The sequence below is a fragment of the Leucoraja erinacea genome, chromosome 24, assembly GCF_028641065.1.
Source record: "Leucoraja erinacea ecotype New England chromosome 24, Leri_hhj_1, whole genome shotgun sequence".
Taxonomy (NCBI): domain Eukaryota; kingdom Metazoa; phylum Chordata; class Chondrichthyes; order Rajiformes; family Rajidae; genus Leucoraja; species Leucoraja erinaceus.
This window is the reverse complement of record NC_073400.1, coordinates 1,917,676-1,943,758: the sequence shown is the minus strand read 5'-3', so window position 1 is coordinate 1,943,758 and position 26,083 is coordinate 1,917,676. Positions and strand designations below refer to the sequence as shown.

General features: G+C 44.6%; 1 long non-coding RNA gene across 1 annotated transcript in view; it reads right to left on the bottom strand.

The window, feature by feature from the left end:
- Window positions 1-1,268: 1,268 nt before the first annotated feature.
- Window positions 1,269-26,083, bottom strand: part of LOC129708564 (uncharacterized) — a 40,500-nt gene continuing 15,685 nt past the window's right edge. Inside the window, exon 3 of the long non-coding RNA XR_008725368.1 lies at window positions 1,269-1,685. This is a non-coding gene — a long non-coding RNA (uncharacterized LOC129708564). The remainder of the gene's footprint in view (window positions 1,686-26,083) is intronic.

Here is a 26,083-nt window from a genome sequence, read left to right as displayed (position 1 = left end):
ACCAGTGAACATTAACCAGTGCATTCTAGCGGTGGTGATAACTATGGCACACAGTGCAGCCACTCACCCACTGGGGGCATTTACCATGTCAAGCACAAACAGGTAGCTTGTGACCTGACAAAGTGTGTCGTTTCCAGAGAGCAGTCGGAATCACAGAGGAGGGACACAGTGAGAGAGGGTTTCTGGAGAAGGGTCAGAAGAAGGGTCCTGACCCGAAACATCACCCATCCTTTTTCTCCAGAGATGCTGCTGCCTGTCCCACTGAATTACTCCAGCACTTTGTGCCCAGTGTGCAGCCAGTCCTGATCATTGCTCAGGAAACCAAAGGGAATAAAACCAAGCTAGCCAAGGTCACCTGCAATTGGACCAAATAACATTATAGACGATAGACAATAGGTGCAATACCTCGAGCCAGCGCCGCCATTCAATGTGATCATGGCTGATCATCCACAATCAGTACCTTGACAGACAAATGCTTGACTTTACATCAGACAATGTCTGTACATCTGTATAACAAGACACAAATATCTCCAGTCCTGCTCCGCAAAACTGCCAGCCACCCCGACTTGAAACCTCTGGAAGTAGCTCCTTCTTCAAACGTGATGGTGAGTCTCGTTCAGAGAACCATTTACTGAGGCTCATTCCTCTTAGTCCGTACCTGACCCACAGGGGGCCACGTGGTGGCACAATGTAATGTCCCCTAACACCCTGCTGTCATCTTGCTCTTCAGCCAGCCAGCATGCAGACTGGACTTGCATTTGTATCAGGATGTGTGTATCAGAGAGTGATAGTGAGGGAGAGTGAGACAGGGAATGAGAGACAGACAGAGAGAGACAGACAGAGTGAGTGAGTGTGTGAGTGAGTGAGTGAGTGAGTGAGTGAGTGAGTGAGTGAGTGAGTGAGTGAGTGAGTGAGTGAGAGAGTGAGAGAGGGGTGGGGGGGAAGTGACAGAGACAGAGTAATTGGCCACCTGTGGTGTTGCTCCGATGTTAAGCTGTTGCCTCAAACATGCAACCACTTGGATGGGATTGTGTGACTGGGCATTCCGGGCATTTGAGAAGCCAGCATAGGTTGCTGTGTGTGAGCCTCTATTGTGGTCAGCTAGAAGCTAATTGCGATTGCCCATCCTGAGGCCAGTTACAGAGAGCTTTCTGTCACTTGCCAACATCAGCTTGTTACTGATTGTAAGTGCTTGTAAATTCACTGCTTGTAAGTCCCTGCCAGCCTCCAGATGTGAGATTAAAGCAATGAAGAATGATGGCTTACTCTCTTTTTATCCATGACCATGTTTTAATACAAATAATGGCGGAGCTTCCAGATCTCAATGTCTGAACGGAGAAGGTGCAGACTCTGGATGTGTGCAGCAACACATGGGCACAGCGTCATTCTGTCCTTATATAGAGTGAACATTTGTCAACGTGGACAGCCCAAGGATGATGCTCCAGGCAATCAAATAATAACATGAATGGAAATTAAAGGTAATTTTGTAACATCCAGGTTATATCAATAAGCACAAACTGGTAGAAAGCAAATGAAAAATAAGATTGCATTCATCATTTTTAAAACAAAGTAGACTGGAGTAAAACCAGCACAGAGTAGATCTTTGCATTAACGTTTCAGGTTGCCAGAGTCAGTTCAGATATAGTGGGGTTTCAATATTGTCCTTCCAGCAGTGCTATACCTACCTAGGAAACATACAAAGGGTCAGTGAGCAGTGGAGATTCAACTGTATCTAACTCGGTTTATAGAAATTAGGTGCAGGAGTAGGCCACTAAATTACACTAAATACTACATTTATTTAGTCAATACTAAATGTACTTGATCGGATATTGTAGCATAGTTATTCTGCAAACAATATTTCCTGGGGTGTCTGAAGAAGGGTCCCAACTAGAAACATCACCTATCCATGCTCGCCAGTGATGCTGCCTGACCCTGCTGAGTTACTCCAGCACTTTGTATTGATGGATTTTATTTGCAGCTCCACTATCTAATTCATGTACGTGCTGCCCCAGGTACAGTTGATGTGAAGCATGTTATTCTCTCTTGAAAAGTTAAAGAAAAGTAAAATAGGAGTGCAGGAAGGAACTGCAGATGCTGGCTTAAACCGAAGATAGACACAAAGTGCTGGAGTAACTCAGCGGGTCAGACAGCATCTGTGGAGAAAAGGAATTGGTGACGTTTTGGGTCGAGGCCCTTGTTCGGACAAACTAGAGGAGCTGGATCTAATGACGGGATGAAAATGTAACTACCATTGTTTCGGAGGGTGCCACAGAAGTCGGTTTACTTCCAGAGTATGTCGAATGAATAGGGAAGCATTATTTTTTATGATACGGTATTGCTAGGTTTTGCTAACTAACTTCTGCCGTCAGGTTCCTGCTCCCAAATTGCCTAATTATTACCACTTTCACTCATCAAGATGACAGAACAGAAAACAGAAATGAAAGGAGTGATGGGAACAGATTACAGCAGAAATCAATCGAGGGTCAAATATAAGAATTCAATAAGTGAAGCAGAACTTTAGAAATAAACGATGAAACGTATTGGAATGAAACAGCCAGCTGTGAATAGATAAATGTTTTTCTTTTAAAAGAAAATGTACACTTTATTAAAAATGTACACTGAAAATGTAATCAGAGGAGCCTAATTAAGCCTTTAATTAGGCTGCCTCATTACTAATGCAAATTAGATTACACTACTTAGCTCTTCATGTCCACAACACGATGGTAATTGTAGGCTTTGAAATTAAATTACACAGCGATTAGCATTTCAAAGGGATTTATTCAGGATTCCACCCCCCGCACCCCCAACTTATGACACACAAAAAAACAAATGGCCGGTCTTGGCTCCGAGTTTTGTTAATTAAATATCTTCCCCCCACTCTTCACTTTCCAGCCACTTCACACTGAATGGGACATTGTCTATCGGAGGTGGCAGCAGAAGGTGGAATGCCAGGGTTACCCTGGTAGCGTTGTGGGGAAGGGGTGGCACGGCGGTAAAATTGTTGCCTCACACACAGCGCCACAAACCTGGGTTCGATCCTGACTACGGGTGCCGTCTATACGGAGTTTGCACGTTCTCCCTTTGACCAAGTCGGTTTCTCCGGGTGCTCCGGTTTTCTCCCACATAGAAAAATAGAAAATAGGTGCCGGAGTAGGCCATTCGGCCCTTCGAGCCTGCACCGCCATTCAATATGATCATGGCTAATCATCCAACTCAGTATCCTGTACCTGCCTTCTCTCCATACCTCCTGATCCCTTTAGCCACAAGGGCCACATCTAACTCCCTCTTAAATATAGCCAATGAACTGACCTCAACTACCTTCTGTGGCAGAGAGTTCCAGAGATTCACCACTCTCTGTGTGAAAAATGTTAAGGATAAAGGATTTCGCCTTTATCCTTAAAATTGCAGGTTTGTAGGTTAATTGGCTTCAGTAACATTGCAAACAGTCCCTAGTGTGTGGGATAGTGCTTAAGAAGGAACTGGAGATGCTGGAAAATCGAAGGTAGACAAAAATGCTGGAGAAACTCAGCGGGTGCAGCATCATCTATGGAGCGAAGGAAATAGGCAACGTTTCGGGCCAAATCCCGGAAGGAAATAGGCAACGTTTTGGGACGAAACCCGGAAGGGTTTCGTCCCGAAACGTTGCCTATTTCCTTCGCTCCATAGATGCTGCTGCTGCACCCGCTGAGTTTCTCCAGCATTTTTGCCTACATGTACGAGAGTGCTACTGCGCGGGACGGTCGCTGGTCGGCACGGACTCGGAGGGCCGAAGGGCCTGTTTCCGTGCTGCATCCCTAAAAGTCTAATGCAAAAGTCCCTGACACCGTGTCCCCTCCACAACGCATGCAGAGACTGTACAGAGTCAGCCACTGTTCACACCAATCCGCGGTCAGCTCGCTGCTGAAGCTGCCCGGCTGTGTCACTATCCCCCAGCACAAGGCCCTGCACCTCGACACAGGGCAGAGAAGATTACACAATTAAAACATTAGAACTTGAGCCTATTCCAAAAACTTGGCATTTAAAAAAAAAACATATGCATCAGCCAGGAAACTTTAATGCTGTTTGCTGCACCGTCTTCATTTATTTATAATAGTTTCAAGATTTCCAAACAAATTGCTGTCATGCAATTGCAAGAATATTATTTGGACATGTTTTAAATAAATTGCTCAAGGATTGTGCAAACTTAATTACGTTTTCTAAGCTACCAAGTGAAATCACCCACAAACAATCTGCTGGGGGGAACACAGCGGGTTGAGCAGCACCCGTGGGTGGAACGGAAAGGTTCACGTGTTGGGTCGACACAACATCCTGCAGCAGGATTGTTGACGGGGCATCGTCTGTCCATTCCCTCCGCAGATGCTGACTGACCCTCCAGCAGTGTAGGAGGGAACTGCATATTCTGGTTTACACCGAAGATAGACCCAAAATGCTGGAGTATCTCAGCGGGACAGGCAGCATCTCTGGAGAGAAGGAATGGGTGCCTTTTTGGGTCGCGGCCCTTCTTCAGACTGAGTCACCCATCCCTTTCATCTGGAGATTGCTGCCTGTCCCTCTGAGTTATTCCAGCAATTTGTGCCAACTTCACATTCCTCCAGTTTGTTGCCCTGGATTCCAGCAGTGTCTCATGTCTCCAGCCACACTTGTTGTTCAATTTGACTTCTCGGCAGTGTTGCATCAACGTTTCCTCTGCAAAGTTCCCAAGAGATTCTGTATCTATCAGAACACAGGTGTGGTGTTCTTGCACACGGGGACCCACTAAGCTATCACTCTGAATGTCCCTCAGCAGTTGCTGGATGTCAGACCAGTTAACTCCATGCTTTTCACTGTGGTTTATCCTCCTTGTTACTGTATCCAATCCAGCCTCCACTAAGCTGTTTCCTCCAATGTTTAATTCAAATAATGTTCTCACAATGGATCAGCAACCTGTTCTCTATTCCAGGAGTCATACAGTGCGGACCCAGGCCCTTTGGCCCAACGTGGCCATGTTGACCAAGATGCTCCCATCAACACTAGTCCCACCTGCCTGTCTTTGGCCCATATCCCACTGAGCCTTTCCTTTCCATGCACCTGCCAAAATGTGTTTTAAATGCTGATATTTTTTAAGGTGGGGATTGACAGATTCTTGATTAGGAAGGGTGTCAATGGTTATGGGGAGAAGGCAGGAGAATGGGGCTCAGAGGGGAAGACAGACTAGTCATAATTGAATGGTGGAGAGAACTTGATCCGTCAAATGGCCTAACACTGCTCCTGGAACTTAGGAACTATGAATTCCTACAGCAAGGTCAATTAATCTGGACAGCACGGTGGCAAGACTGTGACTGGCAGTACCTCATCTAACCTGTTCTCATACACTGGCCACAACAGTGGCTTCTGCCCAACTTAATGTCCTCGAGTCATTAAGTGTGAAAACAGGCCCTGAGGCCTGTCGACCATCATACCCCACCAACACTAGTCCCATCTACCAGCATTTGGCCCATATCCCTCTAAACCTATCATATCCATGTACCTCTAAACCTGTCATATCCATGTACCCAACATCTTGAAAAGCTGCCCAGATGTGTCCCATTCACAAACATCAGGAAACTCCAATCTGAGTAATCGTCACCTGGTCAACCCACTGACAATTATCAGCAGTGCTGCCAAGTGGCACTTATTCACCAGTGGGGATCTGGGCCAAATCCCAGCAAAAGGGACTGGTTCAAACGGAAATCTCCTTAGACATGGAGAGGTTGTGCTAAAGGGCATGTTTTCCTGCCTTGACCTTCACACAGATACACAATTGGTTCCAGACCTCAAAACCATGGTCAGAGCACTTGTCATTAAGCAGGTGTAGGAGGCACATTGCCCTGGATATTCACTGCAAAGTCTCTCCGTATATGTCATTGACCAGGTCTGGTGAACGGACTTCGATAGGCATTAATTGGAGGTGACCCCAGTGATTGAAGGCAAACCTCACACTGAGGGTGATGACTGATGCCATCATTCCAACCCTGGCAGTCCACATGTATCTCAGCCCATCTTCAGCTGCCATCAATGACCCTCATACACAATGGTGATATCTGCTGATGGTCAGCTCCACTCAATTTCCCAGTCGATAATCCGTCCACATATGCTGTAGACTAGAGCTTGAGAAGGAAACCTCATGCCACCAAAATGTCAGGCGTTGACCTTCTCCAAGAAGGAGTCATTGAACCACATAGCCTTGATATTCAATGGCTCTACCAGGGCCAAGTCCCCCATCATCAATAGGCTTGGATTCCACATTGACCAGAAACACAAATGGAACAAACACATGAATACCAGGCCACCGACAGATCACACGCTGATTAATTGTGTAACTATGAACTATCTTTGGTTACACTAAGAACCATGTTGATTTTATTGATAAATTTATTGATGTTTTGTTTATGTGTGTGTGTGTGCGTGTGTTAGGTTTACTGGCCTATGATGCTCCAAGTAAGGTTTTCGTTGTTCCGTTGGTGTGTACATATGACAATTCAACTCTCTGGATATTCCTGCAGCAGACAAATCATTTCCAACACCCTAAATGTTGATTCCCCTCACTACCCACACACGGTGGTGACGAGGTGTGTCACCGACACACTGACGCACGGCAGCGAGCCTTGGACAGAATGCAGCGCCGTTACTGCGTTACTCCAGCAGCACCTTCCCAAAGTCACGATCCCTGTCCCTGGGAAGAGCGGAGGGTTTCAGCTGCAGGAATACCATCGCTTGCTCAGATGTGTCCCTTACATTGCACCCAATGCTGACCGGAAACAGGTGCTCATTCCTTCATCAACATTGGATTCAAATCCTGGACTTCCCCAACAACACTTACAGAATATCAGAAGAAGCGGACTCCCCTTCACTCGCTCAGGGACAAACAGGGTGGGCAATGAACTGACCCAGCTGCTTAATCCACCCTGGTGTTCGGGCAACCCCGTGACACTGATCAACGTTACCAGCTACTAAGACCATGATAGTCCATTCCATGTTTACCCACTGCTTTGTATCTGATTCATAAATAAAGGGGAGGCCATTTACGACTGAGGTGAGAGAAATCTTTTTCAACCAGAGAGTTGTGAATTTGTGGAATTCCCTGCCATAGAGGGCAGTGGAGGCCAAATCACTGGTTGGATTTCAGAGAGAGTTAGATACTCTAGGGGCTAGTGGAATCAAGGGAAACCTTGTTCCGTTGGTATCATTTAAAAATAAATTGGATAGGCATATGGATGAGAAGGGAATGGAGGGTTATGGTACGAGTGCAGGCAGGTGGGACTAAGGGGAAAAAAAAATTGTTCGGCATGGACTTGTAGGGCCGAGATGGCCTGTTTCCGTGCTGTAATTGTTATATGTTATATGGTTATATGGAAATGGGGAGAAGGCAGGCACGGGTTATTGATTGGGGATGATCAGCCATGATCACACTGAATGGCGGTGCTGGCTCGAAGGGCTGAATGGCCTCCTCCTGCACCTATGTTTCTATATTTCTATAAACAACGATGATACTGGGTGCAGGAAGCAAATCAATCTCACCATTTTGTAATTAAAATGGCAAACATTGTTAGCAGGACTATCAGGCAAATGAGATTTTGAGTTTGTCAGCCAAAGGAATAGGTGACCCGAAACATTATCTATTCCTTCTCTCCAGAGATGCTGTCTGACCCGCTGAATGACTCCAGCTTTTTGTGTCCATCTTCAGTTTAATTCCCCTGTCCCACTTAGGAAACCTGAACGGAAACCTGTGGAGACTTTGCGCCCCACCCAAGGTTTCCGTGCTGTTCCCAGAGGTTGCAGGTGGTTGCCGGAGGTTGCAGGTAGTGGAAGCAGGTAGGGAGACTGACAAAAACCTCCGGGAACCGCACGGAAACCTTGGGTGGGGCGCAAAGTCTCCAGAGGTTTCCGTTCAGGTTTCCTAAGTGGGACAGGGGCATAAACCAGCATCTGCAGCTCCTTCCTGCACGAGTTGTCACCCTTGCAGCCAAGAATAGGTTGGTGATCTGGCATTGGATGCCCTGTAATATCTGGAGCAGAGAGTGCGGTGTCTGAGATCATGTTGTGGATTGTTTCACAGCAATAGCGAACTGCTTCTTCTTCATATTATTCTGGGTAGCTCAGTTTTTTTTTTTTTGAAAGGATATAATGAGTATTAATCTCGTATATTACGTCCCCATGGAGAGATTCATTCTCCGACTGTCACTCTTTGTTGGTGAAAGTGGTGTAGAATTTATTTCAAGATGTGTGGTCCTAATGGGGAAGAATCTTCAGCGGCGGAGATTTTTTTCCGATAACAAATGCACAAATGGAGCAAGGTTAGAAATCATTACCATGGGCGTAGCACCAACAATCAGCTTCGGGGAAAGTCTCTAATTGGAGAGACCTGGTTGTCCAACCTTGACCTTGAACTTGACGTAGTACAAGGCCAGCTCAACAATGGACGGGTCAAACGCAGGGTCAATGCGTGCCAGTTCTTATGCCTCCTACACTCAGCCTCTCCATTTGCCCTCACGCCTAAACCCATGGTTGGGCAACACAGGCACCTGCAACCCCACCAATAGCTCTATGGTAGGCACAAAATGGTGGAGTAACTCAGCGGGCCAGGCAACATCTCTGCATAGAAGGAGTGGGTGACGTTTTGGATCGGGACCCTTCTTCAGACTGAGTGTAAGGGGAAAGGGAGACACAGAGATATGAAAGTGGGGGAGATTCTTATCTCTGTGTCTCCCTCTCCCCCGATGCTCAGTCTAGAGAAGGGTCTCGACCCAAAACATCACCCATTCCTTCTCTCCAGAGATGCTGCCTGTCCCGCTGAGTTACTCCAGCATTCTGTGTCTATCTTCGGTGTAAACCAGCATCTGCGGTTCCTTCCGACACAGCGACCCCCATGAGTAGTGAACATTGGCCAGTGTTAGCATTGGCTGCTGCAACCTGACCAGTTATTTCACATGGAATATATTCACAACAATCCAAACATCCCTCATCTTATTGAAATGCAAATGTGTTTGAACAGGGATATGATGCTCCCAGACACTCTGGTGAATGATCAAGCAGATAGTCCTTGCGCTGGGACCTGATGGCTTCTGAGGACAGCAATTCATATAAACAATTACAACCACCTCCTGCCCTCTGGCCCTCAACCCCCAGCCCTCTCACTGACGGAAGCGTATGGAAATGGCTCATTTGCTTCAACTAACCTAAACCACGTGGATTCTCCACACAGCCTCACACACCCTGCCTGATCGTACTCTATCAAACGTCCCGCCATTCATTTCTTCCATCCGTAGACAGCTGGCATCCCAGTAACTGCACCCAGCTAGTCCTCTCCGTGCAAACGTACATCCAACATTGGGACTATTCTCTGGCTGGCGGAGATTCTGCTGAATCTGCGTCAATGGCTCCTAGTCTTAGGCCAAAAACTTCCAACACCTGAATTAAACCAAACAGGTTTAGGGCACGCTAAACTTCCCGTGGAAGCATTTAATATTTCCGGTAAGAAATTCTTCTTATGCTGTAGTCAACCTTCCCTACTCTACCAGTACCAGCAAAAACAGAAGGGTGGCCCCAAGACACTTGTAATGGTGGCCACAGTCACTCCGTTTCTTCTAGTCCCAAATAATTCAGCACAGTGACACAATTGGCTGTGTTCGGGTGCTGTGTGTACACAAGTCCTACCTGGGATGTGTGTGGGCTGTTGATAAGGTAGGACGAGTGAAGGGGCCACATTATTGCTGGGTGTGGTGGGTAGCAAGAGAAAGCCATGAATTGAGACTGTGCCATGGTATGGTCGTGTTGCTGGATTAATACTCCAGAGAGCACATGCCAATCTCTCAGTCTACAACTCAAGTTTAAAAACCTGGAAATCACAAGATTATTGCAAGCAAAGATAACAATCAGATTGTATAAATCAGAGAGACAGAGAGAAAGACAGAGAGAGAGAGAGAGAGAGAGAGAGAGAGAGAGAGAGAGAGAGAGAGGAGAGAGAGAGAGAGAGAGAGAGAGAAGAGAGAAAGAGAGAAAGAGAGAGAGAGAGAGAGAGAGAGAGAGAGAGAGAGAGAGAGAGAGAGAGAGAGAGAGAGAGAGAGAGAGAGAGAGAGAGAGAGAGAGAGAGAGAGAGAGAGAGAGAGAGAGAGAGAGAGGAGAGGGGGGAGAGAGAGAGAGAGAGATTGGAAGGAACAAGGAACAGTAGATGCTGGTTTACAGAAGACACAGAGTGCTGGTGTAGCTCAGTGGGCCAGGCAGCATCTCGAGAACAAGGAACATTCTGAAGAAGGATCCTGATCAGAAAAGTTGCCTATCCATGTTCTCCCAAGATGCTGCCTGACCCGCTGAGCTACTGCAGTACTCTAGTGTCTTCTCATGGTTAATTGTCATATGTACCAGCAACGGAACAATGATGTTCTCTCTTGCTGCAGTTTTACAGGGTCAAGAACCCAATAACACACAGAAATAACTATACACTAATCAATAATACAATACGTTAATAATCAGTAATTCTAGTTGACCATGGGTTCACCAATGTCCTTCGGGGACGGAGATGTGTCAGACTTTCCTGGCAGTGGGCACTGTGGCAGTCCAGACCCACATTGCACGACCGCTCTGTAACTGCCCTCTGAAGCTGGGATTCACTCTCACACTAGTTTTCCTCCTCAAGGCTACAGGGAACTGCCATCGCAAGCGACATTTCCACAAACGAATAATTAAAACCATTGCCTGCTATCCTGAATTACGTTGAGAATACTGAACCCTTCACCATCTCAGGAGGGTTGGAACATCAAAAGGAAAAGACTGACGGTTTTGGAGTTCTTTTTCAATTTAACAGACACAAAGCAAGACCCTGAATTTACTGTAACTACTGGGGTAGGAAAGGATTTCCGCGATACCACTTAAAACCTAATTAAAAATCAGCTAAATATCATACTAGGTATTTAGCCTTTTTAAATAAAATTATTTTTCTAATGATTTTTTGTGAAAGCTTCTATATTTCTCTATTTCTTTGGGCTCAATGTGAGCACCTTATATCGAGAAGAGAAGAAATTTTTTTTTTTCAAAAAAAAGATCTTTCTTAATCAGAGGCAAATGTCCTTGAAAAATTAATTGCAGACTCTCTCTTATCAGTTAATTAAATCTAGTTAGAAATCATTGTAACTTAACTGCGATTAAGAATCTTTCTCTGTTCCTTAGCATTTGGAGATAGTGTGACATAAAACCCTTTCACACCAGTAAAATAAAATAAAAAAATGAATTAAAATCTCGGAATAATCCGAGCCACTTCTTCTGTTTGCCGTTAATTAGATGCAAGCTGGAAAAGCACTCTATTCCATCCATTGTTGGTTTGTAAAATATTAATCCATATGGTTAAAAAATTCTTCTTTTAAAAAAAAACACTTTGTGAAATTATTACAAAAAAATTATCGGCACTTTCAACTCGTTATAGATATAACAACCCTTTTAAACTTACTTACTCCGGAGGAAGAAAAATGATATAATTAGTTTCCAGAACATTCTAATGATATTGTTATTCAGCTAAAATCCAAAGCCATTCTACTTTCAATGTTTTGACAATAAAAAGTTTAATTTAAGGCCCTTCATTTTTGGCCGTATTGAATGTCTGATCAATTGACATCCTAAGCGGGTAGCTCACTTCTCCTCTCATCCCGCTTTCTCTTTCGTAATTATTCAAATTAAGAATACAGATCATTTTCTCTCTCTCTTTGTCCCACAAATAAATCTTTACATTGTCCCATTCCTAACGATGGATTTACTCATCGCGCTTCTCTCCAACTCACTCATGCCTTGCGTCTCTGCATTTTGATCATTGATAAAATTAGAAAATAATTAGTTGCCTTGAAAGGGTGAATCAGTAACGTTACAAAATTAAATCATGACCAGGATCAGAAAAAATCATTTTGCAGCTATTCTTGTTAACCAGGATCAGAAATGCCTTGTTCATTTAAGCAGTGGCGTTTGAAAATGGAAGATAAAAATACAAAAGAATTAGGGGGCAATTAAGGAAGGTTTATATGAGATCATTGACCTCTCAGGATCAAAAATAATCTTGTTTCATTGCAAAGCACCTTAACTGTGAAAATCATTCTATTTCTAAAACTCATTGGGGTCAAGCAAAAGCTTGTGTGATTTCAAACTGACATTTTTAGATTGATAAATTGAAGACAAAAATAATACAAAGAAAGGGTCAGTATCTGGGGAATTAAATCATGGGAGAGCTTGCAACGGATTACAACCTAGCAACAGATGCATTTTATGACCAGGATCAGAAATGCTTGTTCATTGCAAAGCACGCTTAACTTGTGAAATACATTTCTATTTAAGGAGGTAAAGATATAGAGATAAAAATTGAAGACAAGGACTAATACAAAGGACGGTCAGGGGTACTGGGGGAATTAAATAGAGCTTGGATAGAAAGAGATGCCCAGAAAGGGATGAAGACACTGAGAGAGAGAGAGAGAAAGAGAGAGGAGAGTGAGAGAGAGAGTGAAACAGAGAACGAGAGAGAAAGAGAGAGAGAGAGAAGAGATGGGAGAGAGAGAGAGAAAGGGAGAAGATGAGAAAGAGAGAGAGATGGAGAGAGAGAGAGAGAGAGAGAGAGAGAGAGAGTGGGAGAGATTGAGGGAGAGAGAGAGGAGAGAGAGACAGAGAGAGATATAGATAGAGAGACGCAAGGGATAGAGAGAGAGAGAGAGAGAGAGAGAGAGAGAGGAGAGAGAGAGAGAGAGAGAGAGAGAGAGAGAGAGAGAGAGAGAGAGAGAGAGAGAGAGAGAGAGAGAGAGAGAGAGAGAGAGAGAGAGAGAGAGAGAGAGAGAGAGAGAGAGAGAGAGAGAGAGAGAGAGAGAGAGAGCACAGGAGGAAGAGATAGATAGGTAGAGAGTTACAGTGCATTAGACAAGGCTGCTCACACACAATGTCTACAATGTTAGGGTGGAACACGTCAGTGCTGCACAAGAGACCAGGAGAGAACAAAACAAGATGGGGGATGCCTTGGGTCAAGTATTCTGATCACAGTAACAACTGGAAGAAATTATTTTTTTCCTGAAAGTATGTAAGCAGACCGAGCCACAATAAACACCCAGCCAAGCTGTTGCTGTGGACTGAGGCAGAGGCGACGTTCCTGACCTTGCCGACCTCACTGACCCCTCATTTTTCAACCCCGGCAAAGTTTAGCTTTTGCCTCCCTGCACTAAAACTGCAGCCCTGCAGAAGGAATAAAGTCCGTCTCACAGACCGGGCCTCTTTGAATCTAGGTGACACTCGGGAAGAAACAGAATCAGAGATCAAAGCATTTAAACACAGCTCAAACTTTGACTAAAACCGTTCTTTCTGCAAATGGAGAAAACCCAAACAGCAAGATTAAAAAAAACCCTTCAACTTCAAAAGGACTGGGCCTTTAATCCTGGCAAGAATGTTGCAACCTTGGTGTTTCATGAACTTTAACTTCATCGGACCCACTCATTACTTCCACCTCAGTAGAATGGTATGAAGTCAGAAAGCACAAAAATATGCCGAGATTTGGTTCCATATCTTTTTGCATCATGTCATGTTTCTCAGTAAAGCATTTCTGATTTCCAAATTTGAACTGCCGTGTTTAGGCTGCTTGGATGTACACGACATCATCTCATCCGACACATAAAAAACAGTCTCAGTCCTCAGTAACTTGCAGTATCTTCCCTGCTATTATCAGGCAACTGAACCATCCTATCAATAACTAGAGAGGACTATCTTTCATCAGACTTCACTTGAATTTATCTTGCTCTGAATGTTATTCCCTTTATCCTGTATCTGTACACTGTCGATGGTTCGATTGTAATCGTGTATTGTCTTTCTGCTGACTGGTTAGCGCGCAACAACAAAGAGCTTTTCCACTGTACCTCGGTACACGTGACAATAAACAAAACTGAACAAAACCTATACTTACGTTTTTGATTCTAGTACATCTGGGCCGAATATCACTCAAGATCCCACACCAATGCTGCATTACGAAAGATAGACATAAATTGCTGGAGTAACTCAGCATATATCAGGCAGCATCTCTGGAGATAAAGGATGGGTGGCGTTTCAGGTCAGGACACTTCTTCAGACTAGAATGACCTGCTGGAAGACTACAGGACCAGAAGAATGCCTTACCGAGTGTTACCATCAAGAAGGGTATGTATGGGGGCCTGAAACCATCACCTCCAGGTACAAAAACAACATCTTCCCAGCAATACTCATGCTCTTAAACACTGCACAACAATAACCTCAACAACTGTGATCTTTGGTGGACTTTAGATTTAATTGTAAAAAATATGTTTTTGCCTTTTTATGCGTTCTACACACAGAGTGACAAATATCATCCAAGGTTTTGGCTCTAACATATCATCGAACATGCAGAGCCCTTAAGTCAACATCCACATGATGAATCTTCTCTGGATTGCCCAGGTGTTGGTCCTCCTCCCACAGCAAGGTAGGTCCTCCAGCACATTGCCATTGCTACAGCAGCTAGAACTGTTTGAATTAAAGTAGGCAGACATCTCACTGATGAAAGGTGCTCGTAACTTTCTGCACGTTGGGCAGGACGGGGAAGTTCTACAGGCACTGAGCTCAATGTTTAGACTTCAGGTTCTCACCATTGAAGTTACTGTATCCTTCAACAGTACTGTAAAGAACATGTGGCAACCAAGGAGCCAAGGCAGATGCTTTTGTCAATACACAAAAGGACACAAAGTGCTGGAGTAACTTAGCAGGTCAGGCAGCATCTCTGGAGAACATGGATAGGTGACGTCTCAGGTTTAAAGAAGGGTCTTGACCCGAAACGTCACCTCTTCACGTTCTCCAAAGATGCTGCCTGACCTGCAGAATTACCGCAGCATATTGCGTCCTTTTGTCCATTCACCATACTTACAAAATTCTTAAGGGGTTGGACAGGCTAGATGCAGGAAGATTGTTCCCGATGTTGGGGAAGTCCAGAACAAGGGGTCATAGTTTAAGGATTAAGGACCGAGATGAGAAAAACATTTTTCACACAGAGAGTGGTGAATCTCTGGAATTCTCTGCCACAGAATGTAGTTGAGGCCAGTTCATTGGCTATATTTAAGAGGGAGTTAGATGTGGCCCTTGTGGCTAAAGGGATCAGGGGGTATGGAGAGAAGGCAGGTACAGGATACTGAGTTGGATGATCAGCCATGATCATATTGAATGGCGGTGCAGGCTCGAAGGGCCAAATGGCCTACTCCTGCACCTAATTTCTATGTTTCTATGTTTCTATTTCAATGTTATAAACAACAATCTGTTGCTCTGTGACTCTCTAAATGAAATACATTGCCTGGTGTGGTACTGACAGGCACCAATCATCTGGTCACAAATGTCAGTGGAGTTGTGTTATCCCATGACAAATGGGCCGAATGTACCCTGACCTTCCTACCTTCAACACTTTTCTTTAAGTATAAAACAGTATTTTTGTTCCTTGCTCTGTTATCACTTTATGGGCGTTTAAATCAAATTTGGAAATATAATTTCATGTTCATAAGTGATTGGAGCAGAATTAGTCCATTTGGTCTACATTGCCATTCAATCATGGCTGATCTATCTTTCTCTCTTAACCCTATTCTCTTGGCTTCTTCCCATAACCCCTGACACCTATACAAATTAAGAATCTATCTAACACTGCAGTAAAAATATCCATCAACTTGGCCTCCACAGCCTTCTGTGGCAATGAATTCCACAGATTCACCACCATCTGACTAAAGAAATTCCTCCTCATCTCCATCGTCCTTTAATTCTGAAGCTATGACCTCTAGTTCGAGACTCTCCCATGTTGGGTATGTTTTGACATTTCAAAGACTTTAAATCAAAGCATGTTGTTTTTGCAGTTGAGGAATGTAGACTCTGCTCTGGTTCCTGTCTCTGTCTGAAGTGAAGATACATTCTTAATAGTACAGGTGTCAGGGGTTATGGGATGAAGGCATGAGAATGGGGTTGAGAAATATAGATCAGCCATGATTGAATGGCAGAGTAGACTTGATTGTGCGAATGGACTCATTTTGCTCCTATCACATGAACTTATGTTGGTCCTACATGCTCACAAATGGTTGCTGAATAAATCCAAAAGTTGGGTTTATTTGGAGTATTGTGAACAATTTTGTGCACCATAACTAAGGAAGGATGTGCTGGCTCTGGAGAGGGACCAGAGGAGGTTTACACAAATGATCCAGGAATGAGTGGGTTAGCATATGATGAGAGTTTGACGGTACATGCTGGGGTTTTGAGGGATGCCCCCATTGAAACACACAGAATAGGGAAGGGCATAGATAGTGGATGTCTAGAGGACATTTTCAGTAGTGGGAGAGTCTCGAACTAGAGGTCACAGCCTCAGAAGTAAAGGACGTTCCTTTAGGAAGGAGATGAGGACAAATTTCTTTAGTCAGAGGGTGGTGAATCTGTGGAATTCTTTGCCACAGAGGGCTGTGGAGGCCAAGTCGATGGATATTTTTAAGGCAGAGATAGATATATTCTTGATTAGTGCGGGTGTCAGGGGTTGTGGGGAGAAGGCAGGAGAATGGGGTTTGGAGGGGGAGATAGATCAGCCATGATTGAATGGCAGAGTAGACTAGATGGGCCAAATGGCCTAATTCTGTTCCTATCATTTTTGGCCTTATGACCTTATGAAAGTGGAAACCAGCTGATGGGACCACTGGAGCGGCAAGTGGCCGTGCCTGTTTCTATGGAAACACGACCTGGCAAGATTGGACTCAGCTTTTCATTCATAGCTGTGCTGTAACATTAAACTTCAACAAAACATTTGCATCTCCAGCATGCCGTTCACAAGCTCAGGGTGTCCAAAAGTGCCTTCAACCAATTCAATGCGTTTTGAAGATTGGCCCCTGTTGTAATGTAGGAAATGCAACAGCTAATTTGTGCAAAACGAATAATATTCAGGTGATAATCGCCAGGTGGAGAGGCTGGAATTGCAATAGTGCCTTTTAACTGTGTTAAAGCAGTGTTGTGGATCACCCTGCCATAGTTGGCCAAAGTCTCAAAAAGATTGAGGCCTTCAAAGATGAAGGTCAGTATTGAGAGAGATGCAAGGAACTGCAGATGCTGGAATCTTCAGCAAAAAAAATCAAAGTGCTGGAGGGACGTCATGGGTCAGGCAGCATGTGGAGGAGAATGGACAGGCCCCATTTCGGGTCAGCACCCTTCTTCAGAGCCCATTACTAACGTCTCAGCGTTGTTAAGCCATGCCATGTTGAAACAGACATTGTCAGCCCCAGCACAGTGATCCCAGAGGATGTGGTGCAAGTTTACACAACACATGCTAACTCTGAAGTTAGCTCATGCAGAGAGGCATGAGGAACGCTAAAACTACATTCCTCAGGCTATTGAACAGATGTCACAGTAACAGGGGGGGTAGATTCAAGAATTCCCTCATGCATCAGAGTAATCTGAACATGCTGGTAATCCCAGTGTCTGGCAGATCTACATGTGGGCCACAAAGACCCATGTGCGGTAGGACATTGCGTGGCGATCTCCGTCAGGGTGTTTGCATGTTGATACTTTGGAGAAGTCTGTAACGGAGCCCAGTGTTGTGCTGACCCTCTCGGCTGCAGGTAAAGCAGGTGTTAATTTCACTCTGTACACACGGTGGCTGCCTGCCCTCCCGTCCCAGCTGTGAGCAGCAAACTGCGATGTACCAGATACCCAGTGGAGACGGCCAGGAATGACCTTGAGGCTGGGAAATGGTGCGTGGCTGTGACCTTGACCTCCGCAGGCAATGACTGCAGGTACAGAGGCGGCAGCATTCACATTCACAGGAGCTCACCGATCTCAGGACAGACAACGAATGTCCCTTCTTTGTTGCCCCTTTAAATAGCACTGTGTGGAGGGAAGCAGGGTTAACAAAACCCAGTTGTTCTGTAAGTGTAAAGGAACTCTCTTTATTCAGGCCAGCCAGGTTCAAACCCTCAGTGCATATGGTATGAATGCTCTCTGTCGTTGACCATATCTAAAGAACTCTAGGGTTAGCAAAACCGTGCAAAGGTAAACAAGGGCTCCTCCAAAAAGTCTGGATTCTGAGGGAAATGAGCGGAGCTTGGAACGACTCTGGGTCTAGATGGTTTACAACTGTGCCACAATACTCCATCTTGCAGTTATGTGAAAGAATCTCTTGCACACTCTGGTTTAATGATATGATGAATATTAGTCGTTAAAACAGGAAGCCCTTTCCACTTTTCTTCCCTTTTTACATCCACGTGAAAGGATGTGAGCACCTCAATCTGTGCCGATCCCTGGAGCGGGATTTGAACCCTCGACCTTCTTTTATAGAAGCAAGGGCCTTGCCCACTGAGCCATGACAGACACCCAAATGAGCTAAGAAAATCATGATATCATTCCTCAACTGAACTTATTTTTCCATTGTTGGCGCAAGATTGAATTTCCACACAGTACCAGCTTTGTGATGTCAAACCAAGCTTCGTCTCCGCGCCGAGATAATTCACGAGCATATTAGTCCACATCACATCTCACACACAGGCATTCTTAGATTAACATCTCTAGAGATACAGCATGGAAACAGGCCCTTCGACCCACTGAGTCCATGCCGACCATTGATCACCCGTTCACACCAGTTCTATGTTATCTAAGAAGATTGAGGGGGGATCTTATAGAAACTTACAACATTCTTAAGGGGTTGGACAGGCTAGATGCAGGAAGATTGTTCCCGATGTTGGGGAAGTCCAGGACAAGGGGTCACAGTTTAAGAATAAGGGGGAAATCTTTTAGGACCGAGATGAGAAAAACATTTTTCACACAGAGAGTGGTGAATCTCTGGAATGCTCTGCCACAGAAGGTAGTTGAGGCCACAGTTCATTGGCTATATTTAAGAGGGAGTTAGATGTGGCCCTTGTGGCTAAAGGGATCAGGGGGTATGGAGAGAAGGCAGGTACAGGATACTGAGTTGGATGATCAGCCATGATCATATTGAATGGCGGTGCAGGCTCGAAGGGCCGAATGGCCTACTCCTGCACCTATTTTCTATGTTTCTGTTTCTATCCCATTTTCTCATCCATTCCCTGCACACTAGGGGCAATCTACAGAGGCCAAATAGCCGACAAACCTTGTTTCTTTTGGAAACCCGGGGAGAACGTGCAAATTCCACACAGACAGCACCTGCGGTCAGGATCGAACCTGGGTCCCTGGAGCTGTGAGGCAGTGGCTCTGTACCGCCCCACTGCTGGAGTACATGCTACGACCCATCCTGCTCCTCACAATGGCCTCACCTCCAACAGTCTCCCTGACCTGCCACTTACCATTCCAGTGTGTGGGCAATCAGATGAGAATCATTCATATTCTTTGAAAGGTTTGCAATTTCTTGCCTGACTAACATCCAATGAAGACATTTAACTGATGCATTGTTGAGCAGGTTATTCTTTACCAAAAGCAGAATCCAATTTTAGGGTCCATTGTGAGTCCAGCTGAGAACCACAACATCAAGACATGTAACCACGGTGCTTCCAGCCTCACTAATCAGACAGGAGTCTAATTCATTCACAAGTGGCAAGCAACACAACCATGAGCTCTGAAGAAGAGTCTCGATCCAAAACTTCACCTATTCCTTTTCTCCAGAGATGCTGGCTGATCCACTGAGTTACTCCAGTTTGTTGTGTCTATCATGAGCTAAAGGCCATCCACATTGCTCAAACATTAGTCAACATCATCATAAACAACATATGATCCATCATTTTTGCAATAACATTCTAGCATACAGGTTTAGCTGATATCTTTGACCCCATTATCTTTGAATCCATGGAACCTCAGTGACAACAAGAAGAGTTTTTCATTGCACCTCGGTACACGTGACAATAACAAACCTAACGCAGGTTTGTCTGTAGATAACCTCATTTGGATCACACACGTGGCAATGTAGTCAATCATAAGGTTGGTCTCTCCTCAGCGGCAACTCCTGTGCTGGAGTTTAGAGAGATTACGAATTCTCCCTCGATCAATGATAAGAGTCAACCAATCCAGGCAAACAGAAACACACTCTATTAAAACAAATCATAATTAGAACCTTTCAATTGCCATTTATCTTTTCCCATTAATTCAAATATGCAAAACCAGAAAATAGGCAGAGACAATGACAGATTTCATAGCAGCGCATACACATGTCGCTGTGTAGTTTCCCCTGTGTCTTTTGATATCTGCGTTAAAACATTAGTGGTGAAATGTCAGTTTATCTTGAAACTTCCCTCTTCTCATCCTGTTTGCCCACTGAAGTTTTTTGTCTATAGTGAAAGGCCAGTGTTGTCTGCCCCATCCCCAGTTACCCTGAGAAACAGGGTGTGTGCCGTCCGCAGGCAGTATTCAATAAACATGTGTCCGCAAGTCTCACCACCCTTCAGTTTGAGGGAGTAGGTGGGTGTTACATCCTAGTGCAAGCAGGGACACAATTCGCTGAACATAATCTTGGTTTCTTTGTCTTCCTAAATATTGTGAAAGTAAGATTGTAAAGTAAGTTTGAAAAGTTTCTTTTTCAGATAAGGTTCCACTATTATGATACTTAAAGCTTAATTTTAACTAAAGGAATGATGCCAATTGAGAACTATAAAAGGAGATAAATCATGCAACAATTTATCTTGCATTTGGTACGAATGCCAAAACTACGGGGTTTTTTTTAAAACTCCAGCAGGTGACATCATTTGAAGAGTGCACTTACAATGGCGGAGACTTGTGACAAGATAGAGGAAAACATTTACAATTTGGCAGAATATTTGCAATTTGCAAATTAATTTTTCCGTATCGATAGAGGTTACATTTTGTTATAGGATCTGAGACATTACAACGTTTTGTTTTATTCTGTGAAATAGCCATGATTCCTTAGAATGTGTTTCTGAATGAGCTGGAGTGAAAGAGATCTGAGAGAACACATTTACAATTCAATTATTAAGGTCGTCAGACAAAAAAAAAACAAAACAAGCAAGGCAAAGAGGAATAGGAATGAAAAGGAGAAAGCTGATGATGAACATACATGGTTAGACCATGACGGGGAATCTTGGTTAGACCATGCTTTGTGGGAACAATATTTTCAATTTTCAAGACAAATAGGGGCATAACGACCCTAGAAAAGGTACCAAGCGGAGTTGCTGGAATTCTAGCTGAACTGTGAGACTATCAATCTGAGTAGGAAGTAACTGCAGATGCTGATTTAAACTGAAGATACACAAAATGCTGGAGTAACTCAGTGGGACAGGCAGCATCTCTGGAGAGAAGGAATGGGTAATGTTTCAGGTCGAGACCTTCTTCAGACTACAATCTGCACTCGCTGAAAAAGCCGGGGCTCGTTGCTCCAAAAAGAACGCTCGATGATATGATGAGCTTGTTTAAGACGGCAAAACATTTTAATGAGGCAAATGTAGAAAAGCTGGTTCCAGTTCCAGGTAAGACCAGAACTACGAGCAATATTTCCACAATGTCCACTAATAAATTCTACCAGCAAGTCAAGAGAAAATGTTTGACTCAGATAATAGTTGGAATGTGGAACTTAGCTCGACAAGAAGTCATTGAAGTGAGTAGCCAAGACAGATTGAAGAGGAAGGCAGATAAACACCAGTGTAAAAGAAACAGAATGATGTATTGATGGTGTTATATAAAGGGGTGAAGAGGCCCATACGGGCTGAATGGAAATACTTTCAAACACAACAATCTGATTTTGCAATTTCCAAATTATTTCAAAACTGTTTGAAAGCTATTCGTCATTTCACAATTACTGCTTGTGATTTAGAGTCAGAAGATCTCACTTATATAGTCAGCTGTGTGGTTTAATGTACCCGGGATCCCTGCTTTTATACATGGAATTCCAAACCCTAAACAATTCTTGTTATGAAGGTACACAAAAAAGCTGGAGAAACTCAGCGGGTGCAGCAGCATCTATGGAGCGAAGGAAATAGGCAACGTTTCGGGCCGAAACCCTTCTTCAGACTGATCGGGGGCGGGGACAAGAAAGGAAAAAGGAGGAGGAGCCCGAAGGCTGGGGGATGGGAGGAGACAGCAGGGGGACTGAGGAAGGGGAGGAGACAGCAAGGACTAACAAAATTGGGAGAATTCGATGTTCATGCCCCCAGGATGCAGACTCCCCAAACGGAATATGAGGTGCTGTTCCTCCAATTTCCGGTGCTGCTCGCTGTGGCCATGGAGGAGACCCAGGACAGAGAGGTCGGAGACGGAGTGGGAGGGGGAGTTGAAGTGCTGAGCCACCGGGAGGTCAGCTTGGTTATTGCGGACCGAGCGGAGGTGTTCGGCGAAACGATCGCCCAACCTCCGCTTGGTCTCACCGATATAGATCTGCTGACATCTAGAGGAGCGGACGCAATAGATGAGGTTGGAAGAGATGCAGGTAAACCTCTGTCGCACCTGGAACGATTGCTTGTGAAGAGTTGGTGATTGTTATGAAGAGTTGGTGATGTCGCTCACCATTAAACCAATTCCCAGCTTTCTGCTCAGCATTGACAATAGATAATAGACAATAGGTGCTGGAGTAGGCCATTCGGCCCTTCGAGCCGATCAATGTGATCATGGCTGATCATCCCCAATCAGTACCCCGTTCCTGCCTTCTCCCCATATCCCCTTGACTCCGCTATTTTTAAGAGCCCTATCGAGCTCTCTCTTGAAACCATCCAAAAAACCTGCCTCCACCGCCCTCTGAGGCAGAGAATTCCACAGACTCACCACACTCTGTGAGAAAAAGTGTTTCCTCATCTCCGTTCTAAATAGCTTACTCCTTATTCTTAAACTGTGGCCCCTGGTTCTGGACTCCCCCAACATCGGGAACATGGCTCTAGTGTGTCCAAGCCCTTAACAATCTTATATTGTCTTTGAATTTGGAGATCTCATTTTTTCCCTGAGTGTTAGTCAGTCTAGATTTACCTTTAACTCATCCAGAGTTCTGGGAGGACATATGTTACCTTTCCCCAACTGCCCTTGAGGAGGGATTAGGGAGCCATCTTCATCAAACTCTGCTGTCCTTGTGGTGAGTTTATTCCAATTAATATTTGTAGCTAGAGGTGGTGACCTAGCAAAGATAGACAACAGTACACGCCACAGGAAGCATGTGGCTGGGCTGGAGAGTGCTAGCAGAGATTCAACACGTTGTTGCCTCTGATGAAGTGGAACAAGTGCTTTAGGCCATAATGTATGCACCGACCATGATGCCGATCTAAACTAATCCCCGCTGCCTGCACGGTCCTTTCTCTCCATTCCCTGACTGTTCACATGTCAGCTTAAATGTCTCTTAAATGTCCCTATCAAATGTCACTGCTTCTTCCGTCACCACTAGCAAAGCTACCACTCTGTGTGAAAAACTCTGTTCACTCCTCCTTTAAACATCCACCCTCTTACCTTATAGCAATGCCCTTTAGTATTTGACATTTCCACACTTGGGGGAAAAAAAACTGATTATTGAGCATAGAAGTTGGGATGTAATGTTAAAATTGTACAAGGCATTGGTGAGGCTAATTCTGGAGTATGGGGTACAATTTTGGTCGCCTAATTATAGGAAGGATGTCAACAAAATAGAGAGAGTACAGAGGAGATTTACTAGAATGTTGCCTGGGGTTCAGCAACTAAGTTACAGAGAAAGGTTGAACAAGTTAGGGCTTTATTCTTTGGAGCGCAGAAGGTTAAGGGGGGACGATAGAGGTTTTTAAAATGATGAGAGGGATAGACAGAGTTGACGTGGATAAGCTTTTCCCACTGAGAGGAGGGAAGATTCAAACAAGGGGACATGACTTGAGAATTAAGGGACAGAAGTTTAGGGGTAACATGAGGGGGAACTTCTTTACTCAGAGAGTGGTGGCTGTGTGGAATGAGCTTCCAGTGAAGGTGGTGGAGGCAGGTTCGTTTTTATCATTTAAAAATAAATTGGATAGTTATATGGATGAGAAAGGAATGGAGGGTTATGGTCTGAGCGCAGGTAGATGGGACTAGGGGAGATTATGTGTTCGGCACGGACTAGAAGGGTCGAGATGGCCTGTTTCCGTGCTGTAATTGTTATATGGTTATATGGTTATTATCTACTCCATATATGCCTCTCATAATTGTATATTCTTGCAACCTCCAACGTCCCAGCGAAAGTATTAGTTTGTCCAACCTCTCCTTGCAACTAACAGATTGAATCCAGGCAATGTCTTGGTAAACCTCTTCTGCATCCTCTCCAGGCTTTCATATCCTTCCTGTAATGTAGCAAGCAGAAATACACACACTACTCCCATTGTGACCTAACTGAAGTTTTATGCAGCTGCAATACGACTTCCTAATTTTTACACTCAAAGCCCTGACTGATAAAGGCAACCATAGCATACCATCTTTGCCACTCAATCTGCTTTTGTTGCTACTTTCAGGGTGCTATGCACTTGCACCCCAAGATCCCGCTGTACATCAATGCTCTAATGAAGGGTAGCAAACCGAAAACCACCTATCACTTTTCTCTAGAGATGTTGTCTGACCTGCGGAGTTCCTCCAGCATTTTGTGTCTATCTACAAGGGGCACTGCCATTGACCCCCAGCTTGTATTTGACCACCCAAAATGCAGCACCTTACACTTGTCTGAATTGAATTAAATTAAATCTGCCATTTCCCCTTCCAAATTTCCAGCTGATCTATATTCTGCTGGATCCTTTGACAATCTGTCTCATTATCACCCACTCTATTAATTTTCACGGCGTCTGCAAACTTACTGGTCAAACTACCAACATTTTCATCCAAATCATTTCTGAATGCACTAACCACTGCAGACACCACTGGTCACTGACATCCAGTCAGAGAAGCACCTCTCTATCATCACCCTCTGTCCTCCATGGCCAAGCCAACTCTGCATCCAATTGAGCAACTCTTTATGAGTCCCATGTGAACAGAAGGGAGTTTCAAGTTTTGATGAGAACTTTATAGGATAGCATTGCTTCAAATAAGGAGGGCTTGTACAATACAACCAGTCGCAAATCCAACTAGTGCAGGTTTAGGGGATCAAAAAGACTAAAAAAAGAGACTAAAATTCTGGAGTAACTTAGCAGGTCAGACAGCATCTATGGAGAACATGGAGGGGTGACGTTTCAGGTCGGACCCCACTGCTGACCTGACCGGTGGGGGAAAGGGGATGAATGCAAGAAGGGAGGAGGGTCTGCCACCCCCTTTCCTCCACACCCCCTCACTCCCACCCCCTCACACCTTAAAGCTATCCCCTCTGACTATCTATCGTATCTATGCCTCTCGTAATGTTATGTGTTTCTATCAGGTCTCCCCGTAACTTCCAGCATTCCAGAGAAAACAATCTAAGTATGTCCACCCTCTCCCTGGAGCTAATACCCCCTAATCTAGGCATCCATCTTGGTAACCTCTCCAAAGCTTCGACATCCTTCCTGGGTTGGGGCGACCAGAACTGCAAACAATACTCCAAATGTAGGCTGAACAAAGGCCTGTTGTGTACCTACAGAGGACGTTTTTTTTTTGCATCATACCATGCTCCAAACAATGAAGGCAAGCATGCCATGTGTCTTCTTTGCCACTCTGTACACTTGGGTTGACACTTTCAGCGAGTTTTGGATTTGGACCCCAAGATCCCTCTGTACATCAATGCTGTTGAGGGTCTTGCCATTAATTGGATATTTTCCCCATACTTGTGACCTACAAAGTGCAGCACCTCAGAGTTGCTCAGGATTAAACTCCATTTGTCTTTGCTCCACCCATTACTGTAGCTTCCTCAGGTTGGACTTGCACATACAGTTTCAAGAACACACCTCACAATTTCTTCCCCATCTCAGCCTTTGGCCCTGAGCAAGTCCCAGTCAATATTGGGAAAGTTAAAATCGCCCACTGAGACAACTCTGGTGGTTTCGCAACTTTTGGCCATCGTTTTACATATCACTTCCTCTATCTCCCATTTTTTATTGGGGAACGCTGTAATGATTCCACAATTCCGTTGGAAAGCCTACACTTCTTATTTCTAAACTCCAGCCATACCATCACAGCAGACGAAGCGTGCAGTGTGTCCTCCCTGATTAGTAGTGCAACTCCTCCACTCTCGATCACATCTGAAACATCAAAA